The sequence below is a fragment of the Panthera pardus genome, unplaced genomic scaffold (assembly GCF_024362965.1).
Source record: "Panthera pardus isolate Hobbes unplaced genomic scaffold, ASM2436296v1 HiC_scaffold_8, whole genome shotgun sequence".
Lineage (NCBI taxonomy): Eukaryota > Metazoa > Chordata > Mammalia > Carnivora > Felidae > Panthera > Panthera pardus.
Genome location: NW_026527013.1, coordinates 75,767,629 through 75,786,630, shown reverse-complemented (window position 1 = coordinate 75,786,630; position 19,002 = coordinate 75,767,629). Strand labels below are relative to the sequence as shown.

Below are 19,002 nucleotides of genomic sequence, written 5' to 3'. Positions count from 1 at the left end.
GTGTGTGTAATCATTAGAGTTTTATATATATGGTTCATATTATCTGCAAACAGAGACAATTTACTTCTTTTCAAGTTTGGATGCCTTTTATTTCTTTGTCTTGTCTAACTGTTCTGGCTAGGACTTCCAGTATTAAGTTGAACAAAAGTGGTGAGAAAGGGCCCCTCTGTCTTGTTCCTGATCTTAGTGGAAAGTTTCTAATTTTTTACCACTCAGCATGAGGTTAGCTGTGGGCTTGTCATATATGGACTTCATTACATTGAGGTACATTCTTTCTATACCTGATTTGAGAGTTTTTAACATGAAGTGATGTTGAATTTTATCAAGTACATTTTCTGCATTTACTGAGATAATCATATGATTTTTATGCTTCATTCTGTTCATGTGCTATATCATGTTTATTGATGGCATCCCAGGAATAAATTCTATTTGATCACAGTATATGATCCTTTTAATATGCTGTTGAATTCTGATTGCTAGAACTTTTGTCACAAATTTTTGCATCTAGGTTTTTTTGTTTTTACAGACTTTTGCATCCATGTTCATCAGAAATATGGACCTTCAATTTTCTTATCTTGTAGTGTGTTTTTGTGGTTTTGGGAGCAGTGTAATGTGGGCCTTGTACGATGAGGCCTTGTACCAAGCAAACTACTGCTTCTCTTTAAGTTTTCAGAAAAGTTTGAGAAGGATTAGTGCTAAGCCTTTAAATGTTTGATAGAATTCACCAGTGAAGCCATCTGATCCAGGGCTTTCCTTTGTTGGGAGAACGTTATTCATCCTTGAAAAAAGAAGGAAATCCTACCCTGTGTGACATCATGGATGGACTCATTTTTCAAGTGTTTAAAAAGTAGAAGCGAATATTACCTATACCTCTTCATTTGTATCGGAACTTATTTTTCATTTTAAGTGTCCTTTTATCTAAGTAACAACTGCTTTGAAGCAAAAGCAAAAGTGCTAATCCATGCATTTCTGGCCTTCCAAATTTAATTGGGTAACAAATGATCGCATTATCTAGTTCTAACTGCTTAAAAGGCATGGGATAGACCAGTCGTACAATCAGAGACATCTTCCTCTGACACTGTTTTACTTAGTTCAAGCATCACCTTTTCTGTATAGCATCTGTCTCACTCAGACCATTCCTAGGGATTTCTGGAATACAAAATCCAGGGCCAAAACGTATCCTGGCCATCTAGGCAAACATGGATCCCCAGAGCCTGAACCTGGAGGGGGCAGAGAAGTTTTCGGGTTCAGGTTCCAGGTCTGGGGACATCTGAAGCGAGGTCTGAGTGGGGATGCACAAAGAAAGGAACAAAAGGTGACTCAGAGTCACTGTAGCACCTCTTACCTGCTTGTGGTCCCCTCATGATGATTACCCTCAGGGCAGACACTGAAGACCAGACCAGCTTGGGGCTTTCATGAAGTTTGGTGTGAGGAACAGAAGACATCGCATTGCCACGGAAAACATTATGCCTGGAAAAAAGTCAGTCACAGAAGAACAAATGCTGCATGATTCCACTTATATGAAGAATCTAGAATAGTCAAACTCATAGATGCAGAGATTAGAATGGTGGTTGCCAGGAGAAAGTGGGGAATTTTGTAATGATTATACAGTTATGGTTATATACAAGATGAATAAATTCTAGAGCTCTCCCGTATGACATAGAGCCTACAGTTAACAACAAGGTGCCGTACACTTAAAAACTTGTTGAGAAGCGGGGCGCCTGGGTGGCTCAGTCGGTTCAGCGTCCGACTTCAGCTCATGTCATGATCTCACGGTTCGTGGGTTCGAGCCCCGCATTGGGCTCTGTGCTGACAGCTCAGACCCTGGAACCTGCTTCAGATTCCATGTTTCCCTCTCTCTCTGCTCCTCTCCTGTTCACACTCTGTCTTTCTCTCTCTCAAAAATAAAATAGACATTTAAAAAATTTTAATACAAAACCTGTTGAGAAGGTAGATCTCACGCTATGTGCTCTTAGCTAGAACAACAACAAAGGCAAGGGGACGTATATAGATGGAACCTTTTGTATATTCAGTTTGCCTCAATAAAATTGAAAACAACAACAACAAAAAAAAAAAACAAAGAAAAAAGGATGAGCACAAAAGAAAACTGAGAATATCAAGTGTTGGCAAAGATGAAGAGCAACAGGGATTTTCATTCTCTGCCAGTGGGTTGTAAATTGGTAAACCAAAAAACTACTTGGCAATGTCCACCAACAGTGGACATATGCACATCCAGTGCCATAGTAAGATTACTCCTAGGGATATACCCAAACCAAACATGTAACTATGTGCAAACACCTAACGTCAAGCAGTATCAGAATAAATGGAGACATCTTGGAAGTATACACAAAAAATAAACTACTACATTCTTGAATATGGATCAATGTTACAAATATATTACTGAGCAAAAAGGGCCACATGAGAGTACACACTGTCTTTGTCCATTTACAAGTGTTCAGGCAGGCAAAACTAATTTTGGTGGTAAAATTCAGAATCGGGGCGATTTGTGTGTAGGAGAGCAATGACCAAGACGAGGATGAGGAGAGAGTCTATGTTCCTGGTGAACTTTTAAAATCTTGGGCTAGGGAATGGTTACAGAAGTTCATTCACTTTGTTACCAAGACATGGACACATGATGACTGCACTTCTTTTGCACACGTGTCATCCTGCAAAATTTTTTTTATACTAATCAATTCAGAAAATTTTTTTAATCTTTTTTTTTTTTTTAATTTTAGCAAGGATGCAGGGAAAGAGTTGCTCATATATTACCAGTAGGACCGTAAGTTGTAACAGCTACTTAAAAGGACAAATGAAGGGGATCTACTATGAAGATTTAAAGTGTGCATTCTCTATCCAATACATTTACTTGCTAGTATTTCTACCCTAGAAAACGCTTGGGTATAGGTTCGACTTATGTTGAAGGTAGCGATGCTTCTGATAGAAAAACGAAAAGAAAGGAATTACATATCGAAGGGTAAGGAAGTCATAAATTGCTTCTATTGGTTCTGGACTATTGGTTCTGAGGACTAACGTGCAATAGTTTAAAAGAATGTTGATTGGAAAAAAATACCTACACAAAATGCATAGGAACTAGGGGTCATCCTATAGGGACTGGGTTTGTAATTAATGCCTGAAAAAGATTTTATTCTAATTTGTAATGTTTCCATTTATTATTCTGTGTAACTTAAAATTAATAATAGCACTTAGAATGTCTCTGGAAGAATATTCACCGAGTAACACTGGTTGCCTCCAATAGGTGAACTGAGTGCCCGAGGAACTAGTAGTGGAAGAATTTTCACTCTGTAGCCTTCTACATCTTTAAATATTTGAACGTTATAACTGTAGCATCTATTGGTAAAAAGTTCAATTTAAACTTAAAAGTAATTTGAAAAATAACAATAATTAAAAGATGCTCAGTCTCCTGGCCAAACATACAAATATAATTAAATGTGACTACTATTAAGATCCAAGTGTTAGATATGCGACAGGAGCACAGAGAAAAGGTCTCCTAAATAGGTCTGGGGGCCTGAGAATTCAGGGTGAAGGTGACGCTTGAACAGAGCAATGTAAGGTCCTACTTTTTAATTCCTGGAGAGCTCAGTGCGAGGTGCCAGGGGCCCTGAAATCCAGGCCACGACTATTTTCCACGAGCCGGAACCTAAATCCCCACCAAGAGACAGGAGGAAAGCGGAAGAAGCAGAATCGCCAATAACGGGAAAGCAGCCTCTTAATAAAACGGCAAGGGACAACACTCGGGCAAGTCCAACCAGCCCGCAGCTCTCAGAGACCGAATTCCAGATTCCCACCCTCTACACGGGCGAGGCGAGCCCGCCCTCTCCCGCCTTCCGGCGTTGCTTACTGGGCGGCAAATGATCGATAGACCCATTCACCAATCGCTGGCTCTGTTACGGGAGGCAGGCGGGCCCCAGCCCAGTCTTTGGTCCCTCGGGCGAGATGGGCTTCTGTGCGTCGACGTCAGCGTGTTGACGTCACGGGCCCGGTACAAGAGGAGGTCCGGGGGCTGCTGGCTGCGGGCGGTGGGCTGCGCGTCGCCTGCTGGGCTTGGTCCCCCGTCCCCGCCCCGCCAAGCCCCGCCCCTCCGCCCGCTAGGGCTTCCGCGGGCTCAACCGCGGAACCGCTGTCCCCGGGCCAGCCTGGGGCTGCCGGCCCGAAACCACCCGATGAGGTAGGCTGGGTTTCTCGTCACCCTATTTGACAGATTGGAAAACTGAGTCACCCGGGATCAGATGACTTGCCCGGGGCTCAGGGGAGACCCGTGAACGGAGGCCAGAGCCCGGGCGTTCGGGTGTTTGCTGAGCGCTGTGCGGTCCTCCGGGGAGGAGGAGGGGCTAGGCGGGCTGTGTTTATAAAGGATGCAAAAGTGAAGTTGCAGAATGCCGAGCCCCACCTCGTTCCGCTGCTTGGGCTGGGATTCGGGGGATGGATACAGGTTGTGAGTCTCCATTCCTTCACCCTGCGGACCCCGAGGAGCCCTCGGTGGGGTCCCGCCCCGTGCTGGCGCCATGGGCCCTCCAGAGTCACCAAGAATGGTGACTGGGGTGATGCGTGGGTTATACAGACAAGGTCGATCATTGACCTCTTTTATTCATTAAAAAAAAAAAAAAAAAATCTGTGTTTCAAGCAGAACAAAATGGAAAAAGCGCAAGTTATGAGTGTTCTGGCCACAGTTTCATTTCACTGCTTTGCCCACTCATGGTATCCGGCCATATTTTGAAATCTCAGCAGCATGCTTATTTTTGTTTAGGATTTTCTAGAAAGATCCCCCCCCCCCCCCCTTTTCGTCCAAATACGGGTTAACATTGTGGAACTTTTCCTTTACCATCCCATTACTGCACCAGTTATTCACCATGTCATTTGTCTTCTGTTTCACAGATGGAATCACTGAATTCATCACTTGACTCAGTAATAGTTGGGATAAGTTTAGCAAGGTAACAAAGTAACGGGTCTGATCTCAAATATACTGGAATTAGTTCGGTTTGTTTACCTCACAGTCATTGTTGAGAAGGGTTCTGAAAGATAATTCCCATCTATATACCATCTACTCATCCACCCTCTCTTTCTAAAAGCAGGATCTCGAAAAACAAAACTTACAGTACCTTTGCTTTACGTATGGATTCATGCTCATAAAGTGAAAAAGTGTACTGTACAACATATGCATACGTATATATTTTGTATTTTCATAAAAATGGACTATTCCTTATGTTCACAGAAGGATGGCAGTTTTAATCATCGGAGTTTATTCTTTGAACAAGTTCATCAGATGAATACATCTGATCCTACATCATCTCTGTGCCACATTTTGGTTTAAGGTGTTGGGGGATTGAGTGCTGAAGAATTTAGGTCAGCTTCCTGCCCTCACGGGCCTTCCATTTTGGTGGAGAAACGATAAACATGTAAACAAAAATGACAATTCTAGATAATGATAAATGCCAGAAAAAATACTGCAAGTTAAGGGGGTAGAGTGTGACTGGGATGTGGGGGGGTGGAGGGAAATTTAGATATGGTGGACGCGGAAGACTTCCTTGAGGAATTGACAGTTTGGCGAGACCTGAGTGTGTGGAATGAGGCAGCATGGGAAGATCTGGTAGACGTTTCCAGGCAGACATAACAGGGCAAAGGAACTAAAGGAAAAATGGGCTTAGCATGTTACAGGGGTAGAAGAGGAGCCGTGCGGAGTGCGGTAAACCTAGGAGACAGTGAGGTGGGGTGGGGCAAATGAGGTGGGCAGGAGCCACGGGCAGGATCATCTGAACCCTGAGTAAGGATTGCAGACAGGCAAAGGAAATAGGGCTTGTGTATTGCCAAGACCTGCTATTTAGTGAGACTCATAGACTGTAGCCAGCTCTCTGCTTTATTTCGGTTATGAAATCATCGCAGTAATTCATTATGGTTTGTTTTGTTTTGTGTTGTTTCACCAGTAGTCCTCTCTCTCGCTGAAAATCTGTCCTCTTGCCTGTATCCCATGCTGTTGTGTTCCTGGTTGTCATTATGACGTGCAGGACTCTAAGCCTCTGCTGCTTATCATCAGCTCCCTGCTTTTATCCTTCCTTCCTATGAGTCCTCCAGTATTTATGTGCTCACCCTTTGCAAAGGACTGGTACTCAATCCCTGCCATTCTCCACGGTGAGTTTTAGGAAACTGTGTTGTCAAGTGGATTACCGTTTGCCATCAGGACTTTCATCACTGGCCAGGGACTTAACGTCCACCTTTATTTAGTGCGTATAATGTGCCAGGTGCATTACGTACATTCTAACCCTTCCAGCATATTGCAGAGGTAAATATTATCCCTTCTTGAGCAAAAAGGAAGCGTGCACTGAAGGCCATCCAGCTAGTACTGAGTGAGCGTAGATTTGGGCACTCCAGTAGGCCTGCCCACAGAGCCTCTTCCGTGCCACTCCGCCTCACTGCTTCCCTGGATATGAAGCAGCAGCTATACATCTCCACTATCTGAAATTAAATTTTTTGAAATGGCATTTCAGAGGTCATGATTCAACCCTCTCAGTTTAGAGGTGGGCCTGTGGAGGGCCACAGATGTTCAGTGATTTTTTTTTTTTTTAATTTTTTTTTTTTTAACGTTTATTTATTTTTGAGACAGAGAGAGACACAGCATGAACGGGGGAGGGACAGAGAGAGAGGGAGACACAGAATCGGAAGCAGGCTCCAGGCTCTGAGCCATCAGCCCAGAGCCCGACGCAGGGCTCGAACTCGCGGACCGCGAGATCTTGACCTGAGCTGAAGTCGGACGCTTAACCGACTGAGCCACCCAGGCGCCCCTGTTCAGTGATTTTCAAGACTTAACTGCCACCAAATTCTCTCACCTTCCTGATTCGCAGCCTAATTGTTTTTCTGTTATACTACATAAGATTTCTGCATCTATGAAAATACAATATTTCAACATGACGGGCTTATTGTCCAAAACTCATACAAGGTAGTAAGCTCCTTGGGATAAAATAATCCATTGTTTTCTTTCCCTTTTCTCAGTGGCGAGCAGGTGCAAACTTGCTGGATGAATCTTTGCTTTTAGTTAGGAGAAAGACAGTGGTTTCAAAATGACTTTAAAATTTAAGGTTTAATTTCACCTGTCTCTGAAAGGGAACTTAAAGCTTGTTACTGGTTTCCCAGCTTTAATGTTGTGTTTAACAGTATGGGAACATTGCCTAGAGTGGCCGCCTCATAGTTTCTGTTAGCAAGTGGAGTTTCTTCCTAGAATGGAGGAAGCCCTTGGGTTAGCTCAGGGATATAACTTCTCTTTCTTGGTAATTATCATTTGTAAAAATAAGGAAGAATCAGTTCGTGAATTCTATGGTTCAAAAATGTTCCTACAGTTTAAAAAATACCCATTATTTATTTCCAGGCTTTGCTTCTCAGTTATGATTGGGATATGGTAGGTGAATAATAATAAACTCGCAAATAGTTAAGTTCACATTGTTGTGGCTTTTTGACTCTCTAGCTCAATAGAGATTGCCTGTCATCAGTCAAATTAGAATTATGTTCATGGAATTGCCTTCTTTCTTACATGTGGAAACTACTTAAGTTTAGGCAAAAGAGAGTTTTTGCTCTTTAAGCCAATTGCTGGGTATTTTGACCGAGTATCTCCATCCTTCAAGATTGTTGGTGCCACTGATGTCCATGTTCTGGAGATCTGGGCTGTCATGATTTGACTGTAGTGCCACCCCTCCACCATGAGCCCACTGCCCCAACTGGACTCCTGGCCTTTCCAACTTTGGTGTCTTTGCTCGTGTTCTGCCTGGAATGCCTTCTAGATGGACAGATCCAGCCAAAACTCTGCCCATCCCTCTGTGTCCATCTGTGGTGCTTATTTAACGAGATATTTCCTGTGTCTTTAATGGAAACCTCTTTCCCAGCCCCTCTGGGAGTATTTCTCTGACAGTTTACCAATCCTGGTATCTTTGGTAATACATTCTTTTATATATGGGTGTTAAATATATATTTCTTTGAGCTTAAAAGACACTTATCAATTCGTGTTACACATGCAGTTTTTTGTAGATTGTAGAGACCTTTGGTTTTGTTTACACGTTTACGATTTCATCTTTGAGAGAAGCACCATTCTGCTTTTCTTGGCTTTGCTTCAACGGAACCTCTTTCCTGCTTCAGTTAAGGGTCTGACTTACCAAGGGATCCTGTGAGAGGAACTCAGATCTTTGGGTTGTGAATATTTAAGGCACACTGTCCCCCCAGAAAATCATTCTCTGTGTTTATGGTGTTGGAAAAAGTAAAAGCAACTCCACTTGTTAATGTTAAGATGAGAAAGGGCCAGAGAGGCCAGCCTGGGGCACCTGTGGTACTGGGCTGAGAAGCCTGGTTTGTACTCCTGGTTCGCAACAGCCACGTGTCCTGGGTTCTGATGCCCGGCATCAGAAATCCTGGCAGCCACATATGAGCCTATCAGCGGAGCTTTGGAGCAGAGTTTTGGAATGATTTCAGTAAATAGCATTCAAAATACATTGGAAAAAGAGATGACCAAATTAATTAATGTGGGGCATTTTGATTAATTGTTTTGTCAGTTATAGTTCATTAAAGATGGAATATTCTTGGCTCATTCAGTATCATATATTGAAATGCCAGACGTGTGTAGACTTGCTTCATTTTGGTTAACAAATACCCAGATCCCATACTTTTATATGATGATATTTGTAATTCATGAATTGAGCAAACAAATCTAATGCCTAACATGTGGCCAGGCATTTCCCTGCCTGCGAAGAATATAGACAGGTCTTCTGGGAGCTTTTGGTATAGTACTGAGAAAAAGACATGTAAGCAATATGTGAAATGTATATGAAAGATTTGAGGTGCCATTAAAGATATGTGGCATGTATGTTATCCAATTGGATTCAGAAGGTTTCTTTGAGGAAGTGGTACTTAAGCTTCCTTGAGCAATGAATAGGCTTATTATTGCTGTTGTTGAAGTGCTTGGAAGAAAAGGCTCTCTAGGAAGAGGGAGCATGAAGGAAAAGGTATAGATGGTGAAACCTCCTCCTGTACAGGGAACTTAAAATACGTCTGTATGGCTAGAGCCCTGGGTGTGAGAGAAAAGGAGTTTTGAATAGAGGGATGAAATGGTTCATTCAGGTTTTCATTTTGAAAAAACTAGCATGATACCAGCATGGAGGATGTTTTGTAGATGAGCGAGTCTGAATTACTAGAGTAATGTGAATGAGTGGTGATTGGGAAAACTGTGGAAGAGTCCAATAAGAGATATTAAGGGAATGACATGGTCATCAATCAGTTTGGAAAATGGAGCTCACAGCAGAATCAAATTTAACATATTGTCTTCATAATAATGCTGTACACAAGATCTTATGGGTTATTATTGGTTCATTTTTCCTACTTGAGACATTTTTGAAATATTTACAGGTAGTGTATGTTATACATCAATATATGTATGTTTAAGTCTTTCTTATAATTTTCTTTTTGACTTTGTAATTGCTTGTCTCTTATTAAATTATTTGAGAGGAAATAATAGAGCTGGTTTCAAACCTTTTTTGAGCTTTTCAAACCTTGTGAGCTTATGGAGATCCTACTACTTTGGTGATATCCTCTGCCTCTGTAACATGCTCTGAGCCCATTCTTATTATGAGGTTGTGATTCTGTTTTCTGGCTGTATTAGCCTGTGGTTGCATTGAGTCTTATAAATTAGTGGTGTGTGTGTGTGTGTGTGTGTGTGTGTGTGTGTGTGTGTGTGTTTTGTTTTCTGAAGCACAGGTGAGTCTGACATGCTGATATCTTGAATTTCCTATGTGACCACCTAAGAAGTCTGATGAAAAAAGAAAAGGGTACTGTTTTGTTTTGTTTTTTTAATCCAGGCATCAAAATGTTGCCATTGACTTTCCTTATATACCATGTGCACCAAGCAGACCTTCATCCATGATAAAGATTAATAATTATTTTAGGAACTGTGTGCCATCTTTGTATATCAAAGTATAGGAGAAAGAGCCCAAATGTCTGTCGACTGATGAATGGATAAAGATGTGGTATATATATATGCAATGGAATATTACTCAGCCATTAAAAAGAATGAAATCTTGCCATTTGTAATGACGTGCATGGAGCTAGAGAGTATTATGCTAAGCAGAATAAGTCAGAGAAAGACAAATGCCTTATGATTTCACTCATGTGTGAAATTTAACAAACAAAACAGATGAACATATGGGAAGGAAAAATAAGGGAAGGAAGCAAACCAGAAGAGACTATAGAGAGCAAACTGAGGGTTGATGGGGGATGGTCTAAATGGGTGAAGGGTATTAAGGAGGGCACTTAATGATGAGCATTAGGTGTTGTATGTAAGTGATGAATCACTGAATTCTACCCCTGAAACCGATATTATACTATATGTGTAATAACTAGAATTTAAATAAAATAAAAATTTGAAGCAAAAAAAAAAAAAAAAAGAAGGGAACTTACTAATAGTAATGTTACTTAACACAAATAAGGAAACTGAAATTTGGAGAAATTAAGTGACTTGTCCAAAGCCATACCACTAGCAAGGACTTCCAAATAAGAAATAAGGGGGCGTCTGGGTGGCTCAGTCAGTTAAGTGTCCGTCTCTTGATTTTGGCTCAGGTCATGATCTCACAGTTCCTGAGATTGAGTTCCACATCAGGCTCTGTGCTGACATCTTACCTGCTCACATGCACATGCTCTCACTCTGTCTCTCAAAATACATAAATAAACTTTAAAAAATAATAAAAAATTAAAAAATTTAAAAAACTTAAAAAGTAAAAAAATAATAAAAAATAAAAATGTTCATTTTTATAATCAGGATTTTCTCAGCAAAAAATAAATTTTCTGGACAGAATAAGAAATATGTCTGATTATAAAAACAAACAAAAACAAGTGTAGGAGATAACATGTAACTTTTGCCTGTTGGGTGAAGATGTGAATGGCACTTCTTACTGACTTGCTCTGGTTTGTGAATTAGGAAATTGGCTACCTCCAGGGGCAGTTGATGTTTTATCTCCCCTGGCATTACGCTTGGTGCGCCACTTTTGCCAGCTATGGAGCCCCTGCAGGAGCAGTGAGTACAGGATGGACACTTGTGGGAACCCTTCTCTCTCCTCTTCCATGGAAGGAGTCTTGTGCTTTTGAATGAAGAGAAACCCAGTTCGCCCCTGGATAGCCACCTTAGCTTTGCTGTCTCCTCATCAGCTGGCTACTTGAGTTTAGCTTCTGTCTTCCTGTATAGAGAATGTAAGTTTGGGGAGGCCTATGGAGAATGTGCCATGAACACATTCTTTCTTAGTTCTAGTCATTGAGATGAAGACAGGTAGTTGCTAAAAGAAGTGAACTCTTGGGACGCCTGGGTGGCTCAGTTGGTTAAGCATCCAGCTTCGGCTCAGGTCATGAGCTCATGGTTTGTGGGTTCAAGCCCCACGTCTGGCTCTGTGCTGACAGCTCAGAGCCTGGAACCTGCTTCAGATTCCATGTCTCCCTGTCTGTCTGCCCCTCCCCTGTTCATGCTTTGTCTCTCTCAAAAATAAATAAACATTAAAAAAAATTTTTTTAAAGAAAAAAGAAGTGAACTCTTGTAGCTACTTTCCTGTGACTCCTGGCAGATCAGTGAACTCCCTGCCTTGGGATGGTACTGATTTTCACATCTAGATCAATAAGACCATGGTTCTGTTCTGAGAACTGAAAGCTTCTGTTTGAATACTGCTTGCAGTAAGTACCGGTGCAGAGAGGTCTTCCAATGCATTGCTAAATATTTCAGGTTTCTTAATTGAGGGACTTTGTTGGTTCACGACTTCCTCGGGAGCTTCCTGGGTGTAATCTGAAACTGGCCCCTATATGTGTAAGGCAGGGAGAGAGCAAAGAAAGAAGAAAGAGGCAGACCACTTCACATTGGTAGTGGCGTCTTCAGGAGCAAAGGAGCTTACTTACAAGGCTGTCTTGAGCACCTGCAAGACAGTGGCTTCTCTCACCCGCCCTCCAGGATCTGCAAAGTTGATGTAGAGGCCCTGAGTGAGTTCAGTCAGTCATATACCCAGTCCAGATAGCCTCGGCACCACGTTTCTGTTTCAAGGCTGTATCTTAGGAGCAGCTTCTGGGAGGGGGGAAGGCAAGCAGAGTGCACATGCCAAGGCCGGGGAAGGGGGCGGCAAGCCTCCGACTGGCCAGGTCCGGCTCACAGCTTGACTGGCGGTCACATCTTCATCTCCAGCAGATGTCATCTGTCTAGATAGTAATGTGACTGTTGACGCCATCGCCATTGTTGCTAAAGCTGGAGGCGCATCTCTAAGAGGAAGCTTGAAATATTCATGAGAATGTGAGGTACTTAGGAGCAGCATGGTTCTCTGAATTACCATATACTGATGGTTGACAGTACTAATGAAGTCCAAATTGGGAAAAATAGTGGTAACTCCATAATAACCACCAGGTATTTTATTACTGATCTCTTGTGATTTTTAAGGAAAGCTAAATGTTCTGGAAAATGGTGGGTAGTCAGCAACCAGAAAAAGCAGTCTTACACCTGTGGAAATGACTCCGTGTGACTCGTGAAGGGAAATGGGATTATGTATAGCTTCTGTGACCTAGAAGATTAAAATAAAGCTGTTTGTAGAGGAGCTGTGTAAGAAATTAAAAAAAAAAAAAAAAAAAAAAAAAAGTTAGAGTGGGAGAGAGCCAAAGCATAAGAGACTCCTAAAAACTGAGAACAAACTGAGGGTTGATGGGGGGTGGGAGGGAGAGGAGGGTGGGTGATGGGTATTGAGGAGGGCACCTTTTGGGATGAGCACTGGGTGTTGTATGGAAACCAATTTGACAATAAATTTCATATATTGAAAAAAAAAAGAAATATTTGAGTATAGAAGTTAGAGCTGAAGCTGAGAGAGGGAGAAAAGCTGTAATATCTGAGCACCAGAAGAGACCTATTGGAGGAGAATCAGAATTTGGAGAGAGGCTGTGGAAGGTAGCTATAGACACCTTGTTGTTCCACTCATTCGGGGCCCAGATAGCAGTTTCTGAAAAAGATGGGACAAGTGAAAGAATGTTCTTGTTTGCCAGAGCCCAACTTGAGACAGATATATATATTTTTTTTTTTTTGGAACAGTGGTAAGATGTAGCCGTAACATGCCAGCCATCTGACTCAGCCAGTGCTGGTGACATAACTGGCTACCAAGGTGTCAATCCCTGCAGAGGTACTGAGCTAACAGCATGAACTACCCAACAAGACTGGCTACTCCGTGGCATGCTGCCATTTTGCCAACCTGTGATCTATGGAAGAACAAATATATGTTGTCAAGTCCTTGACAGTCTCCAGCTGACTCATCTTCCCCCAGACCTGGCACCACCCAGGGGCATGGTTATTGTCAAGGGTACATTGATTTCCTTCCTTTCTTTCTCTTCAGTCATTCCCTTCTATTATCTATCTGTCTCCTCAACTAGATGGAGATTCTGCTAAGAGCATGGGGACTCTTGCATTGCCCTTTGAATCCTTTTAAATGTCCTTGGTATTTTACATTTTGTAAGTGGTCAGTGCTTATTATTTAACAACATGGGAACTTTTAGTGGACTTAAAGAGGACCCCCCCCCCTTAATTATTTTCTATTCTACAAATAAAGGCACTTTGTTTTTTCTCCATCTTTTATGGAAAGAAGGGAGAATATTCAAATTTCTGGTCTCTTGCATGGTTTTAACTTCCATCTATATGCTATCAACTCTCAGATTTCTATATCTAGCTCAGACCTCTCCTCTGAACTCCTGACTTAACGTACTTTACTATTTACTTTAATAATGATCACTGTCAGTGTGGATATTAATACGCATCTCATACTTTACGTGTCCAAACTAAACTGATGTTCTTCCTCAAAGTTGCGCTGAGGGGCGCCTGGGTGGCTCGGTCGGTTGAGCGTCCGACTTCGGCTCAGGTCATGATCTCACGGTCCGTGAGTTCGGGCCCCACGTCGGGCTCTGTGCTGACAGCTCAGAGCCTGGAACCTGTTTCGGATTCTGTATCTCCCTCTCTCTCTGCCCCTCCCCTGTTCATGCTCTGTCTCTCTCTGTCTCAAAAATAAATAAACGTTAAAAAAAAAATTAAAAAAAAAAAAAAAAAAAAAAAAGTTGCGCTGAGACTGTCTTCTCCATTGCAGCAAATAGCAACTCCATCCTTCCATTTCCCCAGGCTGTAATTCTGAAAGTTCTCCTTTAGTCCTTCCTTTATCCCCCCTGCGCTCCCCCGCCCCATATCCAGTCCATCAACAAATGCTTTTGGCTCTGTAGTTAGAACCAATCGATTCTTACCGCCCCCACTGCTACCACTGTAGTCTCCCAAGTCAATGCGTCACCTGTTGCCTGAATCGTTGCCGTAATCCGCGAATTGGTCTTCCTGCTTCTGTGGTTCAGTTAGAGAGCCTCTTAAAGCTTCAGTTGAATCAGGTTTCTCGCCTAGTGAAAACTTTCCAGTCTTCCTATCTCATCAAAGTCTTTACAGTGGCCTGTAAGATCCTCTGCCCCTTCTTCTCTCTTACCCTCTCATGTTGGTCTCCAGCTCTGTTACTTAGCTCCGGCAAAGCTGAAAGCCAGTGACCTGTCTGGATGCCTACGCGGCCAACTTCACCCCACCTCGGGATGTTACCCTTTATCCTTCCCTCTACCTGCCTTGCTTTCTGCTGGTCTTTGCTCCACCTTCTCAGGGAGGTCATCCTGACCACTCCCAGTTTAAAATCACAATGCTTTTTTGTTTATCTTCTGTCCCCTTACTTTAGAAAATAAGCTCAGTGCTCAGAGGAAGGCCTGACACGGTTTGGGTGCTCAAGATGTATTTGTGGAATAAATAAAGTAGACGTGCTATATTCCTGGCAAACTTTGAGTTTTCAGAAATTATCAAGGACAATTTTAAAATTTTGTAGTGCCCATCCAGATTCAGTTTCTCGGTATATGTTTTGGTTTGCCTCATAAAGTACAAGAACATCAGTATACATTTATCCAGCCATCTTTAAATCTAATATTTCTTTTTTTTCTTTTTTTAAAAAATTTTATTTATTTGGGGGGAGGGGCAGAGAGAGGGAGAGAGAGAGAGAATCCCAGAATCCTGTGTGGAGCCTAATCCCATGAACCACAAGATCATAACCCAAGCCAAAATCACTTAGAGAATTAAGTTTTTCTATGGGCACCTCGGTGGCTCAGTCCATTAAGCACCCAACTCTTGATTTCAGCTCAGGTCATGATCTCATGGTTTGTGAGATTGAGCCCTGCATTGGGCTCTGCGCTGACAGCATGGAGCCTGTTTGGGATTCTCTCTCTCTCTCTCTCTCTCTCAAAAATAAATAAACATAAAATTAAGTTTCTCTAAAAACAGGTGTGGGCTTGGGAGATAAATTAGTGTTATTAGAGGACTGACTTAAAAACACCATATTTGTTTTCTGCTTTAGTTTTTCCAAGCCATTGGTAATTAATTTCTAAATAAATCTTAGTCTTGAAGCATACTGTTGAAAGGTTAAATCCTGCTTATGTACAGTTACTTTGGTCTGCTGATATTAGCAGGAATCATTGAATGAGACAAGGCCGTGGGAAATGACGGGGTTTTAACAGAGAGCCTTGAATGTGTGTGCTTGGGGCAGAAAGTGTAGTAGCGAAGAGCGAGTAGATTTATCAGGATGGAACGAAAGCTTTCATTATATCCCAAGTGAGTAAAGAACAGTAGAAAATATGAGACCCAGAAAATAAATATTTGGAATAAAACCATGGACATTATATAGAGATATCACTATGGAGCTGGACATTTCTAAATTCTTAAAGTGAAGAGAAAGGACAGAAGGAAGTGGTGTGGAAGTGTAGGTACCAGTGTTACTATAAGAAACCAGCTGCACGGGGGCACCTGGGTGGCTCAGTTGCTTGAGTGTCCAACTCCTCATCTCTGCTCGGGTCATGATCTCACAGTTCTTGAGGTCAAGCCCCAAGCCAGGCTGCCCTGACAGTGCAGAGCCTGCTTGGGATTCTTTCTCTCCCTCTCTGCCCCTCCCCTGCTCGCTCACTCTCATTCTCCCTCTCTGAAATAAATAAGCTTTAAAAAAAAAAAGAAAAAAGAAAAGAAAAAGAAAGAAATCATCTGCATGAATAAAACGGCACTGAGGCTGAGCCTCAGTGGATGATGCCTTGTAAAATTCTTTCCTGAGGTGTCTGGGTACAAATCTGTGGAACCGAATGAAGGACAGATTTGGCTTGGAAAAGCTTACAGAAAAGTGCTATCTTATGCACATTTTCATTAAAGACCTAAGCAAACTTTAGACCCTGAATTCTCGCTCAGTATACCCTCCGCTGTTTCATTTAGGCCTCGTGACAACAACAACAAAAAGGCCATTCTTAGGTATTTGACACGGGCTGAAAGTTCAGACAGAGTGACTCCTGTCTACAGTCACAAGCACTTTAGAAGTCTTCAGCCAGTTTTCATTTGTGTGGGGATAATTTGATAGTTATTATATAATGGGTAAAATGATTTGGGGGTCCTGAGCACTTATAGAGGTTTTCCTTTTAGTCTGTCACTGTGTCTCAAACTATCATGTACAGAATTATTATGCAAATGTGTACAAAATCGTAGTGCATTCTTCGTTATAGAAAAACTGGTTTAAGCCGTTTTCTAGGATGATTCTGGTTCCTCTGTACTCAAAAAAGGTAGCCCCCACTGTAGCAAAGTCAATTTAATGATTTTTTTGCATGAAAATTTGCCTGCGCTCTCTTTAATATCTTTATATGCTACATGCGCATATGCATACTGTATATACATTACATGTAAATATATTTGTATCATATGTATGTTTATAGATGCTGGATGGGTGGGTAGATAAATAGAGCAACTTTATTACAAAACATCTTTCTGTCCTTAGTTTTTCTGAACTATTTGTAGGTTAAGCTGTGTACTTCACGACACTTAACTACTCAGGACTTCGTCATGCATTTCCTAAGAATAGGGCCATTCTCCTACATAACCAGAATACTAAGCTATAATCAATTCCCCAATTGTCTTCTGTAACTTCTCTTCCTTTTTTTTTTTTTTTTTAAATTCAATTTCAGTCTAGGCTCATGCATTGCATTTGATGGTTGTGTCTCTTTATGCTTTTTTTAAGTTTGAAGAGTATCCACAGCACTTTTCCTTTTTTCTGTTCTTTATTTTGTTTTTAACCACATTGACTTCTTTGAACAGTCCACAGTACCTGTCTTGGAGAACGTTCCAAATGCTGCGTTTGTCTGGGTGTTTCTTTATGACTGAAATCAGGTGAAACATTTTCGGTGAGGGTGTATCATAACAGATGATTGGTGTTACGTACTTCCTCCTACTTCATGTCAGAAGATATATAATGTCTGCTTATTCCAGTATTGGTGGTGCCGCCTCATTACTTGGTACAGACGGTGGCTGCTAGATCTCTTCACTATAAAGGTGTATTATCCCCAATGGAATTATTAAATAATCTGAGGGATAATACTTTGAGACTGTGAAGATCCTATTTCTCAACAGCTTCATAATAATTTTTAGCATTCATTGAAGATTCTGACATGATTCTGTTATTCCAACTAAGGGTTACAGATTATTGATTTTTCTCATTTTATTATCTTTTCTTCCTTTTTAAAAAATTTTTTTTAATGTTTATTTTTGAGAGAGAGAGAGACAGAGTGCAAGCTGGGAGGGACACAGAGAGAGGGAGACAGAAGCCCAAGCAGGCTCCAGGCTCTGAGCAGTCAGCATAGAGCCCGACATGGGGCTTGAACTCATGGACCATAAAATCATGACCTGAGCTGAAGTTGGATGCTTAACTGACTGAGCCACCTAGCTGCCCCTTTTCTTCCTTTTTTTTTTATCTGATATATTTTTCTGTAAAGTTAATAATGTCATTACTTGTTTTCATGTTCAAGTTGTCCCACATTGACCAGTGGGAACCCCTCAAGACAGCCAAATATAGTTTTTTAATAATGATTATGGTTTTTTTGTGTGTGTCTTCTCTAAGAAATCTTTGCCTACAAATAGGTTGTAAAAATATTCTACTTCACATTCTTAATTTTTGTCTGGTGTTAGGGTTCAAGGTTCGTTTTTGTTTGTTTGTTTGTTTTTCAGTTTTGATGTCTGGTTGTCCCAGCAGCATTTGTTGAACACAGACTTTCTTTCCACCATTGGATTGCTCTGACATCTTTGTCAAAAGTCAAATGATCAAATAAGTGCAGCTCTATTTCTAGGCTGTCTGTTATGTTCTGTTGATCTATTTGTTGATCTGTATGTTAGTACCACACTGTTTTCATTCCTGAAGCATTATAGATGATCTTTAAGTTAGGTAGTAGGAGTCTTCCAGTTTTGTTGTTCTTCCTCAAGATTGCTTTGGATATTCTCATTTCTTTGCATTTCTATATACATTTTAGAAATAACGTATCAATTTCTACCATAAAAACCTTGGTGGGGTTATTATTGGAATTAAGCTGACTCTGTAGATCAGTTTGGGAGGAATTAAAATGTTACCACTGAATTCTTCCAATCCATAAATGCTGTATATTTCTCCATTTATTTTCATCTTTATTTCTTCTCTCTGCAGTGTGTTACAGTTTTCAGTGTTGGGATCTTGCATATGTTTTGCTAAATTTATTCCTTAAATTTATTGCATATATTTTGTTAAATTTATTTTAATGTTTTCAATGCAATTTTACATTTTCTTCTTTCCTTCCCCTCTTCCTTCCTTCCTTTCTTCCTTTTTTCCCCTCCCTTCCTTCCTTCCTTCTTTCTTTTCATCTGTCTCTTTCTCTTTAGTTTCTCCCCCACTCTCACTGTCCAGAATGAAGGAATTGGTAAATAGGTGAATCCCAACATTGTAAGCAAGCTGTTGTTTTAAAAAAAAAAAAAAAGAGCAAAAATAGTCTTGCTGCAGCATAATAAATGTCATTATAGAGGTCTATGCTGTTCTCTGCTCAGGGGAGAAAGGTGTGGAAGAGTGGGAGGAAGCCAAAGCCTCCTGGAGGAAATGGCCTTTGAGATAAGGCTTACTGGAT

At 41.3% G+C, this 19,002-nt stretch overlaps 1 protein-coding gene and 1 long non-coding RNA gene across 3 annotated transcripts in view; one reads left to right on the top strand and one right to left on the bottom strand.

The window, feature by feature from the left end:
- Positions 1–3,785, bottom strand: part of LOC109268045 (uncharacterized) — a 102,954-nt gene extending 99,169 nt beyond the window's left edge. Inside the window, exons 1-2 of the long non-coding RNA XR_002080438.2 lie at positions 3,579–3,785; positions 1,346–1,470 (exon numbers count right to left, since the gene is read on the bottom strand). This is a non-coding gene — a long non-coding RNA (uncharacterized LOC109268045). The remainder of the gene's footprint in view (positions 1–1,345; positions 1,471–3,578) is intronic.
- Positions 3,786–3,968: 183 nt separating this feature from the next.
- LOC109268043 (STARD3 N-terminal-like protein) overlaps positions 3,969–19,002 on the top strand; it is a 56,373-nt gene continuing 41,339 nt past the window's right edge. Inside the window, exons 1-2 of one of the 2 annotated variants that reach the window (XM_019451122.2) lie at positions 3,969–4,186; positions 13,088–13,352. The gene's annotated coding sequence lies outside the window, so the exon portion shown is untranslated. The remainder of the gene's footprint in view (positions 4,187–13,087; positions 13,353–19,002) is intronic. The other variant, XM_019451120.2, reaches the window with a different exon arrangement.